Below are 16,939 nucleotides of genomic sequence, written 5' to 3'. Positions count from 1 at the left end.
GGTGCCATTTCCGACTATCAAATTCTAGAGGTTCCAGTAATCATAAATTTTCTTGCCTCAGCCTTGCCTATGGTGTGCCTCAGACCCAATTATGGTGGGTCTGAGTGAACTAGACTTTCTATCTGTGATTGTCCCTCCTTGCTCACCCCTCCCCCGTACTTCGAAAACCTGGATCCGCCACTGAAGACAAGTAATATAGTTGACAAAATATATTCAGAAACACGAAAATAACATTTTAGGATGTTAATATTAATATCCAGTAGCGAACATGCAAATGTGTAAATACTAATTGGAAGAGAACGAAAGGTGCGGCATTACGGAATAATAATCATACAAAGGCAATTATAATTTCATGCATGTATATAAGTATTGCCAATCGAGCATGGATGAGTCTAGCATAAGCATGTTTTAGAACACTTTAGAGGCTCAGTGAATTTGGAAAGTAGCCCTGCATCTTGCTTTTTCCATTCTGCAAAGTATTGCTTTCACTGCAATCATTACACTGCGTTTCTTCTTTGAGGATGATCTTGTTTCATCAGATAATGGGGTGCTGCTGAAGCTACGACACTGATAATGATTTAGATACCGGTAGCCATTGTTGGTGTCTAAAACAGGCCCATGCTATGATTTATGCAAAGCAATGTTAGATAGGCCTACTTCTGATACATACTGCTATTAATTTTAGTTAAAAGAATTATTAATATTCAACCATGGCTTTGGCCGTTACCGTAAGTGAAAGTAATATCATAGAAGTTTCTATGATTTGAATCTGACGTATTTTATGCGATTTATTCTAGGAAAGTCCATTCGGAATTCAGTGGGCTGATGAATGTATAAACAAATTAACGATTCATTTATGGATATTCGTACGCACGCGTGCTTGGTTAGAAGGTTGGTTCTGGATTGGTGTAATGTGTTCGCTTGCTGACTTCGAACTGAAATGCGAGATATGAGAAATGGATTACATATAGGTAGTACAGTATATCATCAGCGACCTAATATGAAAATGATAATCTGTCAGGAACTACTCAATCAATCAACCAACGTTTTATTTCGGAAACACTAGTCCATATAAAGCAAAAAAATCAACACTGACAAAGTTAGTCTACAAAGAAATGCACGTCAAATAAAAAGAGAAAGGAAAGTCATCCCAGGATCTCCATCATTCTAGGATACTATTGTATTAAAAACTCAATTTAAAAAGATATGTTTTTATTATAAAGCTATGTCCATACTATCAAATTTTCTTAGACAAAAACCTGTTGTATGCCCATATATAGTCATGACGTGTGCCCATATATAGTCATGGTGTGCCCATATATAGTCATGACGTGTGCCCATATATATAGTCATGATGTGCCCATATAGTCATATGTGCCCACATTAATCATGATGTGCCCATATATAGTCATGGTGTGATGTCATCATGCCATATTTAGGCATGTCGCATGTTTTTGTCAAATTAAATTTGATAGTCTAGACAGGGCTTAAGTACGTGAGAATTAAATAATTTGATACATAGGCCTATTTCATATAGCCATACAGCCTAAAGGCCTAGACCAGTACAGTACCAACTAGCCTATACTAACTACCATCGTGTGATCGACAACAAACCCTACCTAAGCTATACAGTTACTCATTTTGACAATCTAAATAGCCTCAAGTACTCTTATATTAACAAATCCTTTCGTCGTCTTGGTTTCCATATATTAATTCATCTCTTCAGTAAGGGCATTGAAGGGTTTGTTCTGGTTTTTATCATACCAATGTGTGCGGTCAAACGAATGCCATCTCGTTAAAATTTATTGTAGCTATTGTTAGGCTAGGTCACGATGTCATATTCTGTAGGCCTACAACAGGTTTGATATTGTTGCACACGATTCGCAAGACAGTCCGTAATAACGAAAAAGATTTAATCTTTTGGGAGAAGATATAACGTTGCAGTTAATTTTTAAGACGTCACGGTTAACTTATAACATATTATTATGATAGTAACTTATGTTAACGCATATGTTGGATGCTTACTTGGCTGAAATGAAGGTAAAATTCAAATTAATTGATTTGCAAGGTAATATGTTAAGGACCAATGCATTCATCCATCATCAAGACATGTACATTAACACTTTTTTAATGAAAGAATTATAATATAAAGTTCGAAGAATGAAAAGACTAATAATAAATTAAATCGTATAATGTTACATATGGATGATGAATAATTAAGTAGCTAATTGGCTTGAAGGGGTATGAACCAGTGTGTGCCGTTGCCGTGGATATTGGACATTTTATAATTTGACACTCAATTAATGTAACGCTAATACCAACAGCATCTTTGTAACTTCTGTCAATAGTAAGGTACTGTACATGATTGCTCATTAATTTATTGAACACTGGAGATTCGACTTGATTAATAAAATGCATTGTCTATTCGATTGCTCAGAGGGAGAAAGTGGATGCAAAGGCCTATATTCCCCGTCTTTGGGATGATTTCCTGACTGATGTGCGAGAAAAACTTATTTTAAATTTTAATTATTTTTACAAAGATTTGAAAAATTATTTTAAGGGCTGATCATGATATTTTGTTATATTGTTATTTTAGGTTTCCGTCTATTTGTTAGATAATCCACATGATAGTTTATTTCTCTTTGTGGATTTCCTGTCTCCTTGTCTTTTTTAATAGACGAATAAATGAAAAGAATGAAATTATCTAAAAGCTTAGGCCTGTGTCTAAAATTCAAGGTAAAATTAACGGAAAGGTTGAAGTAGGCTACTCTAATTTAGTAGGTTGTATTCTAATGGTTGTTTGGTTGGTTTATTGTTAAATGGATTGTTAGTTAGTTAATTGATTGGTCGATTTGTTGATTAATTGATTGAAAATTGATTGATTGAAAACTCAAACATATAAGTATTTCCCTGTTTGAGATCTCTGCAGATATTATTCTCCTGAAGACGGTTGAAGCAAGTCAACCGAAACGTCGAGATATTCTCAACAAACAACAGTTCTTTTCAGAACTATCTACTCGGTGTACCGCAAGCATTAATTATATATATTATACTTCGCCATGCAAACCTTCAAACAATATTTTGAAAATTGATGCTGACAATAATTTGCTTGAAAATTGATTGCTTGAAAATAATTGCTGTTTCATTAAAAACGAATAATTTCTTCACATATTATGCACCTACAAATTTGAGCGGACATTTACACATTTAAAACTAGCTTTAACATATTTCAAGGAAAAAATGTGATAGCATCAAAAAAAGAAGTTTTTAAATGTGATTGATGGGACCACTTGCTAGATAATCATTGAATACAATGATTATGTGTGGGTTTAACGTTTACTGAAGTTGTTCACAATTTGACAGATTAGGCCTTAAGAGTTTACGCCTGCGTTCCATGCATATTTCTTTATTTCACTTGAAGTTCCATGCATTATGTAAGTTGATCCATGTTTAATATAATGAGGCATTGTCTCACGTTTATCTTCATCAAGATTAATCTTCATTCAAGGTTCACTTTTTCAAATAATTGGTAGGCTTGTAATAATGAGAAAGTATAATACATACTCCAAGTATTGCAGGATGATGACATAATTGATGTCGAAATATTGAATCCCAACACGATGGCGTGTATTTCAATACTTGGAGTATGTATTATACTTTCTTATCTGAGATTAATCAGTGGACCTTTCGGTTTTTGTAATAATGAGTATTATAAACAATGTGATGGAGTATCAATGGGTTCTCCTCTTGGTCCTGTAGGCTATCTAATATTATTATGAACGAACTAGAACAGACCATTATTCCTAATTTAGAACAATCGGGAATTATTAAGTTTTATACACGGTTTGTTGATGATACTTTAGTTCTTGCTAAGACCTCTGAATCATTTGAAAATAGTGATTCAAATACATTTTCTTGACTTAAAGTTTGACAATGGTACACACAATATTGGGATTTACCGTAAGAGTACGTACACAGGCCAATGTGTTCATTTCAATAGCTTTACCCCCTGGAACCACAAAATAACATGGATACGCAGTTTGTACACACGGGCTCACAAAATATGTACTCCGGGCCGGTGATTCATTACAAAATGAACTCAAACAAATCAAACAATTTATGTCTTGGAATGGCTACCCGTTAAGAGTTATAAATCCACTATTTGGTAAATTATCTTATAGGCTTGGTAATAATATACAGAATGTTAATGATGATCACTTGTTACATTTGCCATATCTTGGTAAACACGGTGAATCAATTCTACATAGGTGTCTAAAGAAAATCAAAAGAAATCTTGATAAAAATGTAAAGTTTATAACATTATGGCAGTATAAGAAAGTTAGTTATTTTATTTCAACCAAAGATCACACCCCTAAAGAAGACCGAAGTTCAGTTGTATACCATTTTAAATGTCCTGGTTGCAGTAGTGAGTACATAGGCAAAACAGACAGATGTTTAATTACTAGGCTCAAAGAACATTCATCTGGACCTACTGTAATAGCGTGATCTTTGACCATGTTAAATCTTGTGATGCATTTAATTATATACTTGACTTTAACACAATTTACCAGATATTGATGAGGATTATAAACCATGTAATTCGTTAGGGTTAATTTTTCATAGCACTAGGATTATTGACAGTTCTAGTAACTGGTCAACCCATTACTTAACAATGGACTGAAAGCATCCAAAGAACTATCATTGTTTGCCTAGTTCTCACTTCCAGTTGTTTATTTCATCACATCATTAAGCTTGCTTATTGATACTTTATTGATACTTTATCTTAATCACCAACACTTAATTCTGAATCTTATTGGCTACATTATTGACTGTTTCTCATTGGTTAATTTTCTGTAACACCTCTGGAATATATGTTTGTAATGTTGAAATCTTTATTCATTCATGATGATGATCTAATAAAAGATCGAAATATTGAATCAAAATGACTAGATTTGGAGTATGTTTTATACTAAGTTATGGTAGGCTTAGTATTTTATTAATGACGTAGGAGCTTAGCCCAGTCAGGCTGCTAATCCTTTGGTAGCCGTTGTGTGCGCGATAAACCGTGGAGATCTCTAGGTCCCCGGTTCTAGGTCTCCCATCGCTGCCTCTCCTTGTGCTTTAGCTGGAGGGCTGAAATACAAGTTACAATAGCGCACCGTCTTTCGGGTGAGACGTTTAAGCCGTTGGTCCCGTGTGCATTTAATTTAATGACCCATTTGCACGTTAAAGAACGCAGTACACTCTTCGGAAAAGAGTAGGGGATTGTCTCCAGGTGTACTGCCCAATCACCACCAGAAGGACCACCACTAGAAATAAGTCTTCTTCTAGTCTTCCGTGGGCTATACTTGGTGTTTATACCGAAAAAATCCAATTCTCCGATCTCTCATGCTTTTAACTAATTTCATATTAGACGAATAATAGTAGGCCTAATGATGATAATACAAGATACAAGATACAAGATAAAATTTATTGTCTCCATTAAAAAGAAAACGAAGAAATTACAAAAGCTCGCACCCATTAAAATTACATTAAAATCACATTAAAATCACATAAAAATTTAACAATAAATTGAAATGAAGAAATATCAGTACATAAAATAAATTTAGTTTAAAATAAATTCACTTCTTCCTGTGACTTAAATGTCTGTAATACATATCATACCGTCATTTAGTATAAAGTGCATCGTTAAAACTAAAATTAGATAATATAATATTCTGTACATGATATATATTAGTTTTGAAATGAAATTTATTCCTGACCATACCTGTTTTTAAATTAATCTGTTGATTTTTAATATGCGTTAGACGTGAAGTAATTTCAGAAAGTATGGGTAATGTCGTTGAAATTCTCTAATCCATATATTACCATAGCATGGAATATAATATATAATAAATTGATTTTATTTCTTTCATTTTTACCTTAACAATTTCAACATTCAGAAAACGTCTATTGATTGTTGGTTATGATATTTATAACCTTAATATAACAAGATGATAATAATCAATTTCACCAAAAATCTGCATGATTTGAAGCTTTTTTCTGACACTAAAGATACAGTTCAAACATGGAGGAAATATATTAATATCTTAATATATTTCCTCCATGGTTCAAATCAATTCGTTCAATAATATTTATATTGACTATTGTGTATTCCTAGACTTTATTAGTATAAAAGACAGTTTTCCAGATGTAAATGGGAGGGTTACCAAACTTATTTCATAATAAAACCAAATGTGTATCGGGGGTGGATTGGGAAGGGGGGGCCGGCCCCTCCCAGCCCCCCTTTTTTTGAAAGTCAAAGAAAAAAAAAGAGAAAAAAAGAAAGAAAAAGAAACAAAACGATCTCCCAAAATGCCTCTGAGGTTATTTTCAGGCGGCTACCGTATAACACATACATTTTGCGAGGGCATGCGCCGATCCCTGGGTATTGTTATCTCGATCGGCCCCAATTTTGCCCCAACCCCTTTTTTTTAGGGGTGGGGGGAATCTCTGGATCCCCCTGCCATAAATACTTTGTTTTATTTATTTATTTATTTTTATTCCTTTAGGCCATGGATTACCAATAGCGACTCAATTACTGTCCTATTAGATAGATGGCAATCCCTTCACGCATGACAAACATAATTATACACGTGACATAAGGAGGTATATGGAGTGGAGTTGTTTTATCGTGATAACAAATCCTGGAAACTGGAATTTTACAGGATTTGGACCCAGGACCCTGGGATTGGAAGGCCAGCATCTTAACCACGGGTCTCAGAAATTAACATAAACATATATTTGATTCGCCCTAGTACCAATAGATCATTTAAAATGTATTACCGGTACTTTTAAAACACAATCATAGGTGATACCAATTTGCCGTAGCCAGGATTGTCAAACAGCGCAAGACAATATCAGGGTGGACACACTTTACGCGTAGGGTCTAAATACAAATAATGTGGACCTATTTTCTTAAAAGTTCACCCATTTTACGCAAATATAAAAAATGTGGACCCATTTATTTATTTAATCCAGAATTATTATTATTATCATTATTTATTAAAAAATTTACCCATTTTGAGCTAAATATGAGAAATCTGGACCCATTTTTCAAAAGTGGACTCATTATTATGCATAAAACTGCATAATTTGGACCCGTTTTTTCTAAAATATAGACCCATTCTTTGTGGACCCATTAGAAAAATTGTGTGAGACTGTCCCAACTGTCCCAATAGCTGGCTACGGCATTGCGTGATACCCATCACGCCTAGAGTATTTTTCTTAGGTTTACCAAGATTGTTCAACTGTTGCTTGAGTTCTGTCACGTAAACTGGTCATTAATATTTAGGGCTATGGTTGATGCCATAGCTTAGGTTTTGTGTTAAATCAATGTCATTATGGCAATAATTGATGGCCCTAATAGTAAAATCGAATATAATTTGAGTTTCGATTTCTTTGCAATGGCAAAATATTTAGGGACCTATGTTGAGTTTTGAAACTGCTTAAAATCTGACAGCTGTTTTTTTCGCCATCTATAATAGAACTAAAGTAAATGAGGAAATTAAAAAAATGAACGGAAATACTACAATTGACCTCTGACCTTATATTTACTGAATTTGCACTCTACAACTAATGTAGAGACTTGATTTAGGTCTCAAATTATTCAAATACATGATTCTTTACAATATATTGATAGAAGAGTTGGAAATCTATAATCACAACATGGTCACATGTACTGTTCATATGCAAATTAACTCTAAAATATGCAAATTAGAAATGAAAATATAGTGTTCCTTTTTCTTGGCGATGGCTGGTCTCGGAGAGTTGATTTCTTTATATAATAATAATAATAATTCTGGATTTATATAGCGCCTCACGTTGACACAACCTCGAGGCGCTTAAAAACAACAGAGAAGGAAAAAAAACCCACCAAAACAGCATAATTAAATGAGAAGAGGTAAAAAAATTGGATAAGAAAAAACAATTACCCGCCAATAATTAATGAACCCAGATGAATTTAACTTTCTTTTTTTGCATAAAGGGACCATTGAATATGCTGTAATCAATCTAGGATTTTTTGTAGTACCGGGTTGGAATACCGGTTGGGCAACTCCTCACAATTCCAGATTCGTCTTCCTTAACTTTCAAAATGGATAGAGATTACCTCTGTATTGTACTATCTTTATCAACCATTAAGTAGACCGAAATATAGCTAAAATCGAAAAATACAAACACAATTTAGAATCTACGATTACCGTATTTAAAAAAAGGCGAATTAATACAGAAGCCATGCTGTAACGAAGTTTCGCAATCTTGACACGAAACTGCCTGATAGAATAATAGGTTCATGATACAATATAGTAAACAAATAATTGATGACCCCTAGAAGAGGCTATTGTCTCATTTTTTTGTAATTTACTCCGGATTTCACATTATCATAGGCTACTTACTAAATCACACGACTACATAATATCCGCTGCTGTATGAATCTGCATTAATTGCTAGAGTAGATTAGACTACGACGCCTATTAGAATCAATGAGAATTTCTGAGAATTAATAAGACAAAAATAAATGAAAATCGATAAATCTATGCGGTGTACCTACGTTACATTTAAGAGAATTGCTTTTCACTATTTTAAAACGAGCATTTTATTAATTCTAAGCTTACTAATAACCCTAATATTCATTTTAGTGGGAAGAATTATGATTTAACATATTCTCAAAGTTGAGTGATGACATACATAGGCCTACATAATGTTTGAAGTAGATAATACATTTCATTTCCCTGATACTAATTAATGGTTGATGCCCGCATCACAATGCGTCACGTAATTAGGGCCTATTATTCCAGACACATGACGGCAATGAACGAAATGCAAATATTAATATTACATATTGTTATAATTATTGTTGTTTCACTGCTGTTATTGTTCATGTTATTGTTGATGATGTTATTGCTGCTTTGCTGCTGCTGCTGCTGTTGTTGCGGTTATTGTTGGGTTTGACTGGATTTCTTCGGTGTGATACACATCAAGGATAATCCACGAAAGTCCTGAGACTATCCAGTGAGGTCCTTCTGGCAGTGAATTGGGCAGTAAGCCGGGAGAAAATCCCCCACTATTTTCCGAAGAGTGTACTGCGTTCTTTAAAGTACAAACGAGACCAAGGACTTAAGTGTCACTCATCCGAAAGACATTTCAGCTTTCCAGCTAAAACAAAAAGAAGAGTAGAATGGAAATTAAACAGATCTCTGAAAGTTCAACTGCACAGAGTAGCTACCACCACACGAGTTTAGCCGACTGAGCAAGATGCTCTCAGTTCTTGCTGTTGCTATTGTTGCTGTTGTTGTTGTTGTTGTTGTTGTTGCTGTTGTTGTTATTCTTGTTGATGTTACTGTTGTTGATGTTGCTCGTGATTCTGGTGGGTAAAGCCCACCCTCCTAGAAACTCCAAACGTTTGATCGTTTATCATTGTATTTGCTCTTTATGACTTTTGTATTGTTATAGGCCTAATTGATATTCATTGTTATTTCTCATTTAATATTACTGTTAGGAAATCAGTGGTATTTTAAAGTATATTTTAATATAATAATACATCCTGTAATTGATGTTTTACACAGTTGTATGCAGTTGTATGCAATAAAGAAAAACATTTATTTTTCATAATTTAACAAAGTGATGAGGCTGCATCGGCAACAAATTAAAAAAAATAAAAACACAAAAACCCCGGAGGTATAGGCCTACAATTGCCGTACATTTATTTGAAAGGAGCACAGCAGCGATGGCCACGATATCACAAGTTATCTCTGTTTCATTATATATTATACACACATATAAAGCTAGCAATTTTCAAATATGATTATGACTTTGGTAGACAATTTGAATTTATTCGTGAACTCTTTGTATTATATTAATTATTTATGATCTTTTTGTCCCAGTGAAAGTGCCCAGAGGACTTGAAGTATGAATAATCTAATCTTGTAGCTACTTAAAAGTTATTAACTTGCAAAACACAGCGTTTCCTGTTTATCTGTAATTTGTAATCGTCATTAAAAATCACCATTGAGCTAGTGTATCACAAAAAAACAAAAAAAATCAAAAACGAATCAGGTTTCTATGGCGTTAGGTCATTGTTATTAGACCTTTGTGTATTCCTGATCTCTTCCAGCCTGCCATTCTGTTCGTATTTTTATTTTACATAATTTGAATGAACAGTTTCATCCCGTGACTTTTACTTCATTCACATGATGAAGCTAGCTCAAGCGTAAATTTCATTAGTCTAAAGAAGGTACTACTGTACTTAATTCATTTGTTTGTATCCCCTGCTACTGACTAAAAATGGCTCCAACTTTTATAATCATTTTTATGTTCATAATTTTTGTCTCAAATATACCAATTAAAATCATATAGGCCTACCTTTATTAATTTCTTGAACAACAAGGGAACAGCATACCTGACATTAACATGCGGTAATTTATTCTTTTTCATTTTTTTTTATTATTAAATATTATTACCGGTACCTAATAGGCCTACACATCTTCAAATGATGTTTCTTCATACGGGCCTTTGGCAATGTTCAAATATTATTATGGCTTTGGTAGACAATTTGAATTTATTCGTGAACTCTTTGTAATATAGTAATTCGTTATGATCTTTTGTCCCAGTGAAAGTGCCCGCTTTTATGATGTTAGGGATCTTTCTGGGATCTGATAAATGCAAGGAATTTCATAAAGCGAGAATCTGTGCAGTGAATCAATGAGGTCAAATGGACCTTTCCAGAGTGTCAATCAAACTTAACTGACCAATTAGAACAGGGCAAGGAATACGCGCGTGTGTAACAGGCACACATGTGATCACACAAACGCACGCGTTTCCGCATGTTTTAAAGCTTGGTTTCCATAAAATCGCTACACGCTATCGCCGATAGCTTTCGTTGAAGCCTGGTTTAGCCTATATAGAATCGCTACACAGTCACTACAGCGTTTCACTGCAATCCTTGCACTACCTAGCTGTCCCCAAATCAACCGGGAAAGCTCCTTGATTCGACCAACCGACCAATCAGCATCACCGAAAGCTGTCAGCGAAAACGTGACATAGCGATTGTATGGAAACCATGCTTAGTGCTGATTGGTCGGTCAAATTGGGGGAGAATTTTCTTATAGGTTCCCTTTTAAGGCTTCTAAACCTTTTACCGTGATGCATCACCCTGCTTAGCAACCACATATGCTGGATGATGAAACAGCACTTGTATCTTCCCACACATCTTATTGCCATCGTTATAGCCAACGTTCGTCTTAAATGCTCAGCTGAAGTTGTTACAAGGTACACCTCAAAGTTGAGTAGAGGGGTTATAGACCATCAAGCAGAATTATTTTAAAATCCTCCTTTCACCACGAAGGACAAAAATAACGTGATCATAGATGAACGTTATGAATCTAAGATTCTAAAATGAAAATATGCGATAAGTTAAAGTCTTAGGCAAACCATACACCTTACTAGAAATAAACCCCTAAATTACATTAGGCCTACTATGCTATGATAAAAATAAATACTAGCTATGTAGACCTAAACATAAATATTATTGTTATTATTACCAAAAATTTCAAAAAATGTGCAGCCGAAGAGTAATCACCGTCTACACGTTCTTCCAACAACCACTGCGGCTAGTATGGTATTGAATAAATGCCCTCGAGTGTTATGAAATGATGATGATGATGCTAATTGAGGAAACAAAAATAAATTGTGTTAACGATGCATTAGGAAAGATTTTTAAGAGAGAGAGAGACATTTAAAATGAGTGACGTTAACATTAAACGATATAAATATGAGCAACGACATAATATTGCTACTGATTGTTACATATATCGCAATGCCCTTTAGCAAAAGCTATAGTAGAACGAGGCAAGTAAATATAAGTCGCAGCTTGGATATTGTTATTTATGGCATGAATATTTCATTACCCACTGCTAACCTAAGGCACAATAGCCAAAGGAAACAAATAATTATTCTTACAAGAAAAAGAAAGTTACTTTCCATCAAATATGATGATGCCTGAGATATCATATAGCCTAGTAATATAAATAATAATAACAATACTTGGGGAAAACACTGACGTTTTTTTCAATACACAGAAAACTGAGACATGTTTCGGCTACACACAGCTATCATATAATCATGAGTGAACTAAAACTTTAAAAAAACGTACAACATTTTTTTCGTATTTAAGCACTATCTTTCTATTTATTTCTAAAATGGTTTTATTTAATAATTATATTTCTTTTTTTATTCATTTAATTGTAATTGGCTCTTTTAAATTTATTTGTGTGTGTGTCTTGAGTCTAATTTCAACACATTTAGTGTTAATTTGCCCGTATACTTTTCATGATTTATTTGAGTATGGCAATGCTATTCTCATTCAGAATAGCGCTGATCACGCCAATGCCTCTTCTCATCAAAATTCAATAAGCGGGGTTTACATTCTCTTTTATTTTCTGGCGGCGCAAATTCATAACTGTGGATCTTTTTCAGCCTCTTTTAGGTTTACAGACGTATACGAGGGCGTCTTGATCTTCCTACGACAGTTTCCCCTTCAGAGGTATCGACCAAACTTATCAAATGACCAATCAGAATACGAGCGCATGTCGCACAAACAGAAGTTTACAAACGGCTAACATTCTGTGGGATCTGTCTTAGTAACAAAACCCAACAGGCGGAGGCGGGGCTTAGCTGATTTCATCCATTTACGTCATCAAATAAAACCAATCATAAAATAAAAACCCTCCACGCTATTGGGTTTCTGGTAAACAACGTTTATTTTAAAGGTAAACGTTACTGGCTTTAAAAAAAAATGATTAACAGACATTTTATTATAAATTCCAAGTGCTGCCAGAGATGTATGCGTTATGCGGAGAGAGACACATTAAATTTAAAAATGTTTTCTCATTATAATTTTCAGCTGAAAGCCTAACACATTGAAATGAACAAAAGTAATACTTGGTTGTCATACCTGAAGTACAAATTTTGATAGTATATTTTAAAATGAAACTGTGATAACGCACGCATAACAAAAGTAAACTGACGCACTTGTCACACTTAAATTGCACTTCCGTTTAGTGTAATTTAATTTCGTTTGTCTTCGTGTTAAGTAAAGTTTTCACAATCTGAAGATTATGCGACCCATCAATTTTTTTTCGCGACCCAAACATTGTGTCCGGGCCGGACGTCGTTCAAAATATTGCGAAAGTGGTCCAGGGACTTAGGGATTCAAATGCTCGATTTTATAGATAGATAGAGTCTACTAATACTGTATGTAGAAAATACATATAATTTTTTTCTGCGGAGGGGGTCAACTCTCTCCGACCGGGCTCAGGTTCCCCGGTCCCTACTTGCACCACCCCTGCGTAATGAGTATTCGGTACGATAACACGTCAGATAGGGCAAAACATCACCCATATTCTACTGATGCAAACACATATAAATATCGTTTGCAGAACCCGCTGCTGCTGGATAGGATTCAACACTAGTCACTATGTTTTTTCGAGAGCAAAGTTGGCGTGGCCGGGAGTCGTCGTTTAAAATGTTTCGAAAGTGGTTCTGGGGCGAAGCCGCTGAAAGATATGATAGTTTATAAAGATCGAGTAAACTAATAGACTATACGCATAATACATATAATGTTTTTCCTTCCAGACGAATTGTGTTTTTTTTTTTGCCCTCGACGGGGACCAACTCTCAGTTTGAGCGACGATCGACCACGCCAACTTCTCTGTCGTCGGGGACATGGGCCCCTCGGTCGGGGATTTACCCCCACCCCCTCGTACGTTCACCAAATACTCACAAAAAAGTGCAATTGATTCGGTTAGGAATCATCCCAAAACCTCTAGATAACTCTTCTTCTTCTTCTTCTTCTTCTTCTCATTCTCCTTCTTCTTCTTCTTCTTCTTCTTCTTCCCTTTGGGCTTAGCGCCAACTTCAAAATGAAGGCTTCGTCTCGAACTTCACCGCAGATAGAAGTCTCATCCGAAAGTAGGGAGAAGTAAATAAAAGTTGAATAAAAGAATAAATAGAATAAACTAAATACGTGATTTGTTGTGACTCATATGAGAAGCGCATGCTGCCCATAAAGCTATAACACGGACGAATATCGCTTTAATCGGAGAAAATAATTGGTTATAATGAATAATTATTGTTTTACTAGGCTATATACAGTACTAATATTCCCTAATAGCAAACAGGGGATCAGTCAAAAAGCTCCGAAGATAATACGAACCAAACATGCCGGTGGTCATCTGACGGTGATCGGATTGATATGAAACCTCTACCGCTAAATGTTTAATTAACTAATACTCCAATGATTCAGCTATTCGCATTATTTTATCAATCAAAGCTATTACTCATAAGTATTAATATATTATAAATAACTAAGATGTGTATAGGCATATATTATAGTAAGTAAAGTAAGTAAAGTATTTATTTATGTCTCACCCTCAAACAAAGGCCAGCCATGCCTGGCTTATGAGAAACAAAATATAATAGAACAATTGAAAAGTAAAGTACAGAGTGTTAACAGCAAAATATATCAAACTCTAGAGCTAAGATTAAATAAAAACCCTTTACGTTTTTCCAAAATCATATAAGCAAATTTAGCAACATGAAAACAAAGGTTACCGTTAGAGAACATATACGTAAATTTTTGCATCTCAGGTATGTTGGAAAATAATGGATCGACATTATTAATCTTATTAAACAAATCAGAACGTAATGCATGATAAAATTCACAAACCATAAAACAATGAAATTCGTCTTCAATTCAATTAGAATCGCACAGTGGGCAAATTCTTTGGTCAAGGGGGATGTTTTTGTATCTACCAGTTTTAACAGAAATCGAGGCACACCCAAAACGAAAGAGTGTATGCCCTTCTGAAACATCTTTTCATGCGCTTCTTAACACCATGGAGGAATTAGTTTAAGTCCAAACTAATTTCATGTTAACATAGTCTTCAGTAAATAATTCAAATTTGAAAGTACGGTAAGTTCTAGGCTTCTTTGTTGGATTGATCTGATCTGGATTGATGTATGGTTTTTTTTTATTCGATATTTGTTCGTTTTTCTTCTGTATTTTATCAGCATTTTTTATGTTCTCCTTGGATAAATAAACAAATTAACAAATTAATATATATATATATATACTGTCTCTTATACACATCTAGATGTGTATAAGAGACAGTATATATATAATTCAAGAGATATTTATATATCTTATTATTAATCATCATTATTTACCCTTAATTTTATGTATTTTATACGATGTTTACATCTTTAATACTAATATTATATGCATTGTTCATTTATGATGTCGGTCTAACTTGCAGCACTTCTTAAGGCTCCTTTAAGCATATGCAATTGTCTATATTATTCGTACGGTTCAAATTGTTTACAAAATACTAGTGTAATTTCAAACGGTATACGGTATTGAAGATACTACGGTATATTGAAAATACCACGGTATATTGAAGACATTGCGGTTTTTATTGTGGTATAAATGACGTGGATTTTTAGCGTACTATAACGTGAGCAAACTGCCACTAACAGGTGAGACGTGTTCCTATTGGACAGGATACACGACGTTGGATATGTAAAAGCCTATCTGATTCAAGGTTGTTGTTATTACTTTCAATTCGCCGTCGGATTACGACAGTCCACATTGGATCTCCAAAGCACCTATTAGCAGTTGCTTCTGTGTCTGTGCATTTCATATCGACTGATTACCTTACAGGTTGGTCATAACATTGTCATTAATTGCCAATAATCATTAAACTGCTCGTCTGTGATTTAGAGACTGTTGTTACTCTAAGCTGGTATACGCTCAAATAATTAATTTATTATTATGCCTATTTCTAAAGAGTATGCTGTATATAATTATATAGGCCTAATATAATATGGTTATTTAAAGGATATGCATAATACGTCTGTATTGGTGCGGAATTCGATATATTTCAGGTTACAGTGAAAGTTGTTTTCGAAAGCAGATAATGGTGATGCAGAGGCTTTTGTTCCCGCAGAACCATATTACGAAGCTGCTGTTTTGGTCCTGCCACGCGTGTTTTTTCCACATTTCAATAATACTGGTATATCATAATAATTACAAGTGAGATCAATAAAATTGCAAATTTCTAGGATTCCGATGCAATTTAATTCCATTTCTTCAAACGATATTTACATTTTTAATTCAGTTTTTAAAATTTTCGGACACTCGTACTTCGCAATTTATAAGCAATTTTTTTTTATTTTTTGTGTTTATATTTTATTATTTTATATCATACTATATTTAATTTTTGTATGATGTTTGTGATTTTAGGTAGATTTTTATACCAGCCTGTTAGTGGCGATGATTGGCTGTTGGATTGAAATAAATAAATAAAAAGCTATTAAATAAAAATGTACTATGCTCTAATAAAGATCAAAATAGAAATACTTAAGTCCAATTATACATGTAAAAAGCTATAATAATTTAGCTATGTGTGATAAAACGTACATTAGGCTAACAAGTACGCTACTGTGATATGTGGTTCTGCATATAGGCCTAACCTAAGTTATATAAAAAAGGGCATTACGGGAAAGAGTACCTTTTCTTTCATTTTGCTTGCTCGCTGATTTAAATATAATTGCCTATCTGGAATTTACGCCGCTCTAGAAAACTTAAACCCTGTGGTTGGACGGGCACCAAGCTTAAGTTCGATTGATTGGTTACATATTTGATACATGGAACATATTCTTACAAGTTATAAAACAAAAGCGAAAGATGTACTGTTAATATACATAGTAACAATATTTGCTGCTTCTATCCAGTCGCAGTTAAAAACTCTCTATTTAGGCGTGTGTGTTGTCATCATATTGTGCACTTTTGGTGCCCTGCTATACGCCAAGGCATGATCACTTGGACAGTATTGTGTATATA

The sequence above is a fragment of the Anneissia japonica genome, unplaced genomic scaffold (assembly GCF_011630105.1).
Source record: "Anneissia japonica isolate Jap-2015-1 unplaced genomic scaffold, ASM1163010v1 scaffold522_len1101056_cov227, whole genome shotgun sequence".
NCBI lineage: Eukaryota > Metazoa > Echinodermata > Crinoidea > Comatulida > Comatulidae > Anneissia > Anneissia japonica.
This window is presented reverse-complemented; position numbering follows the sequence as displayed.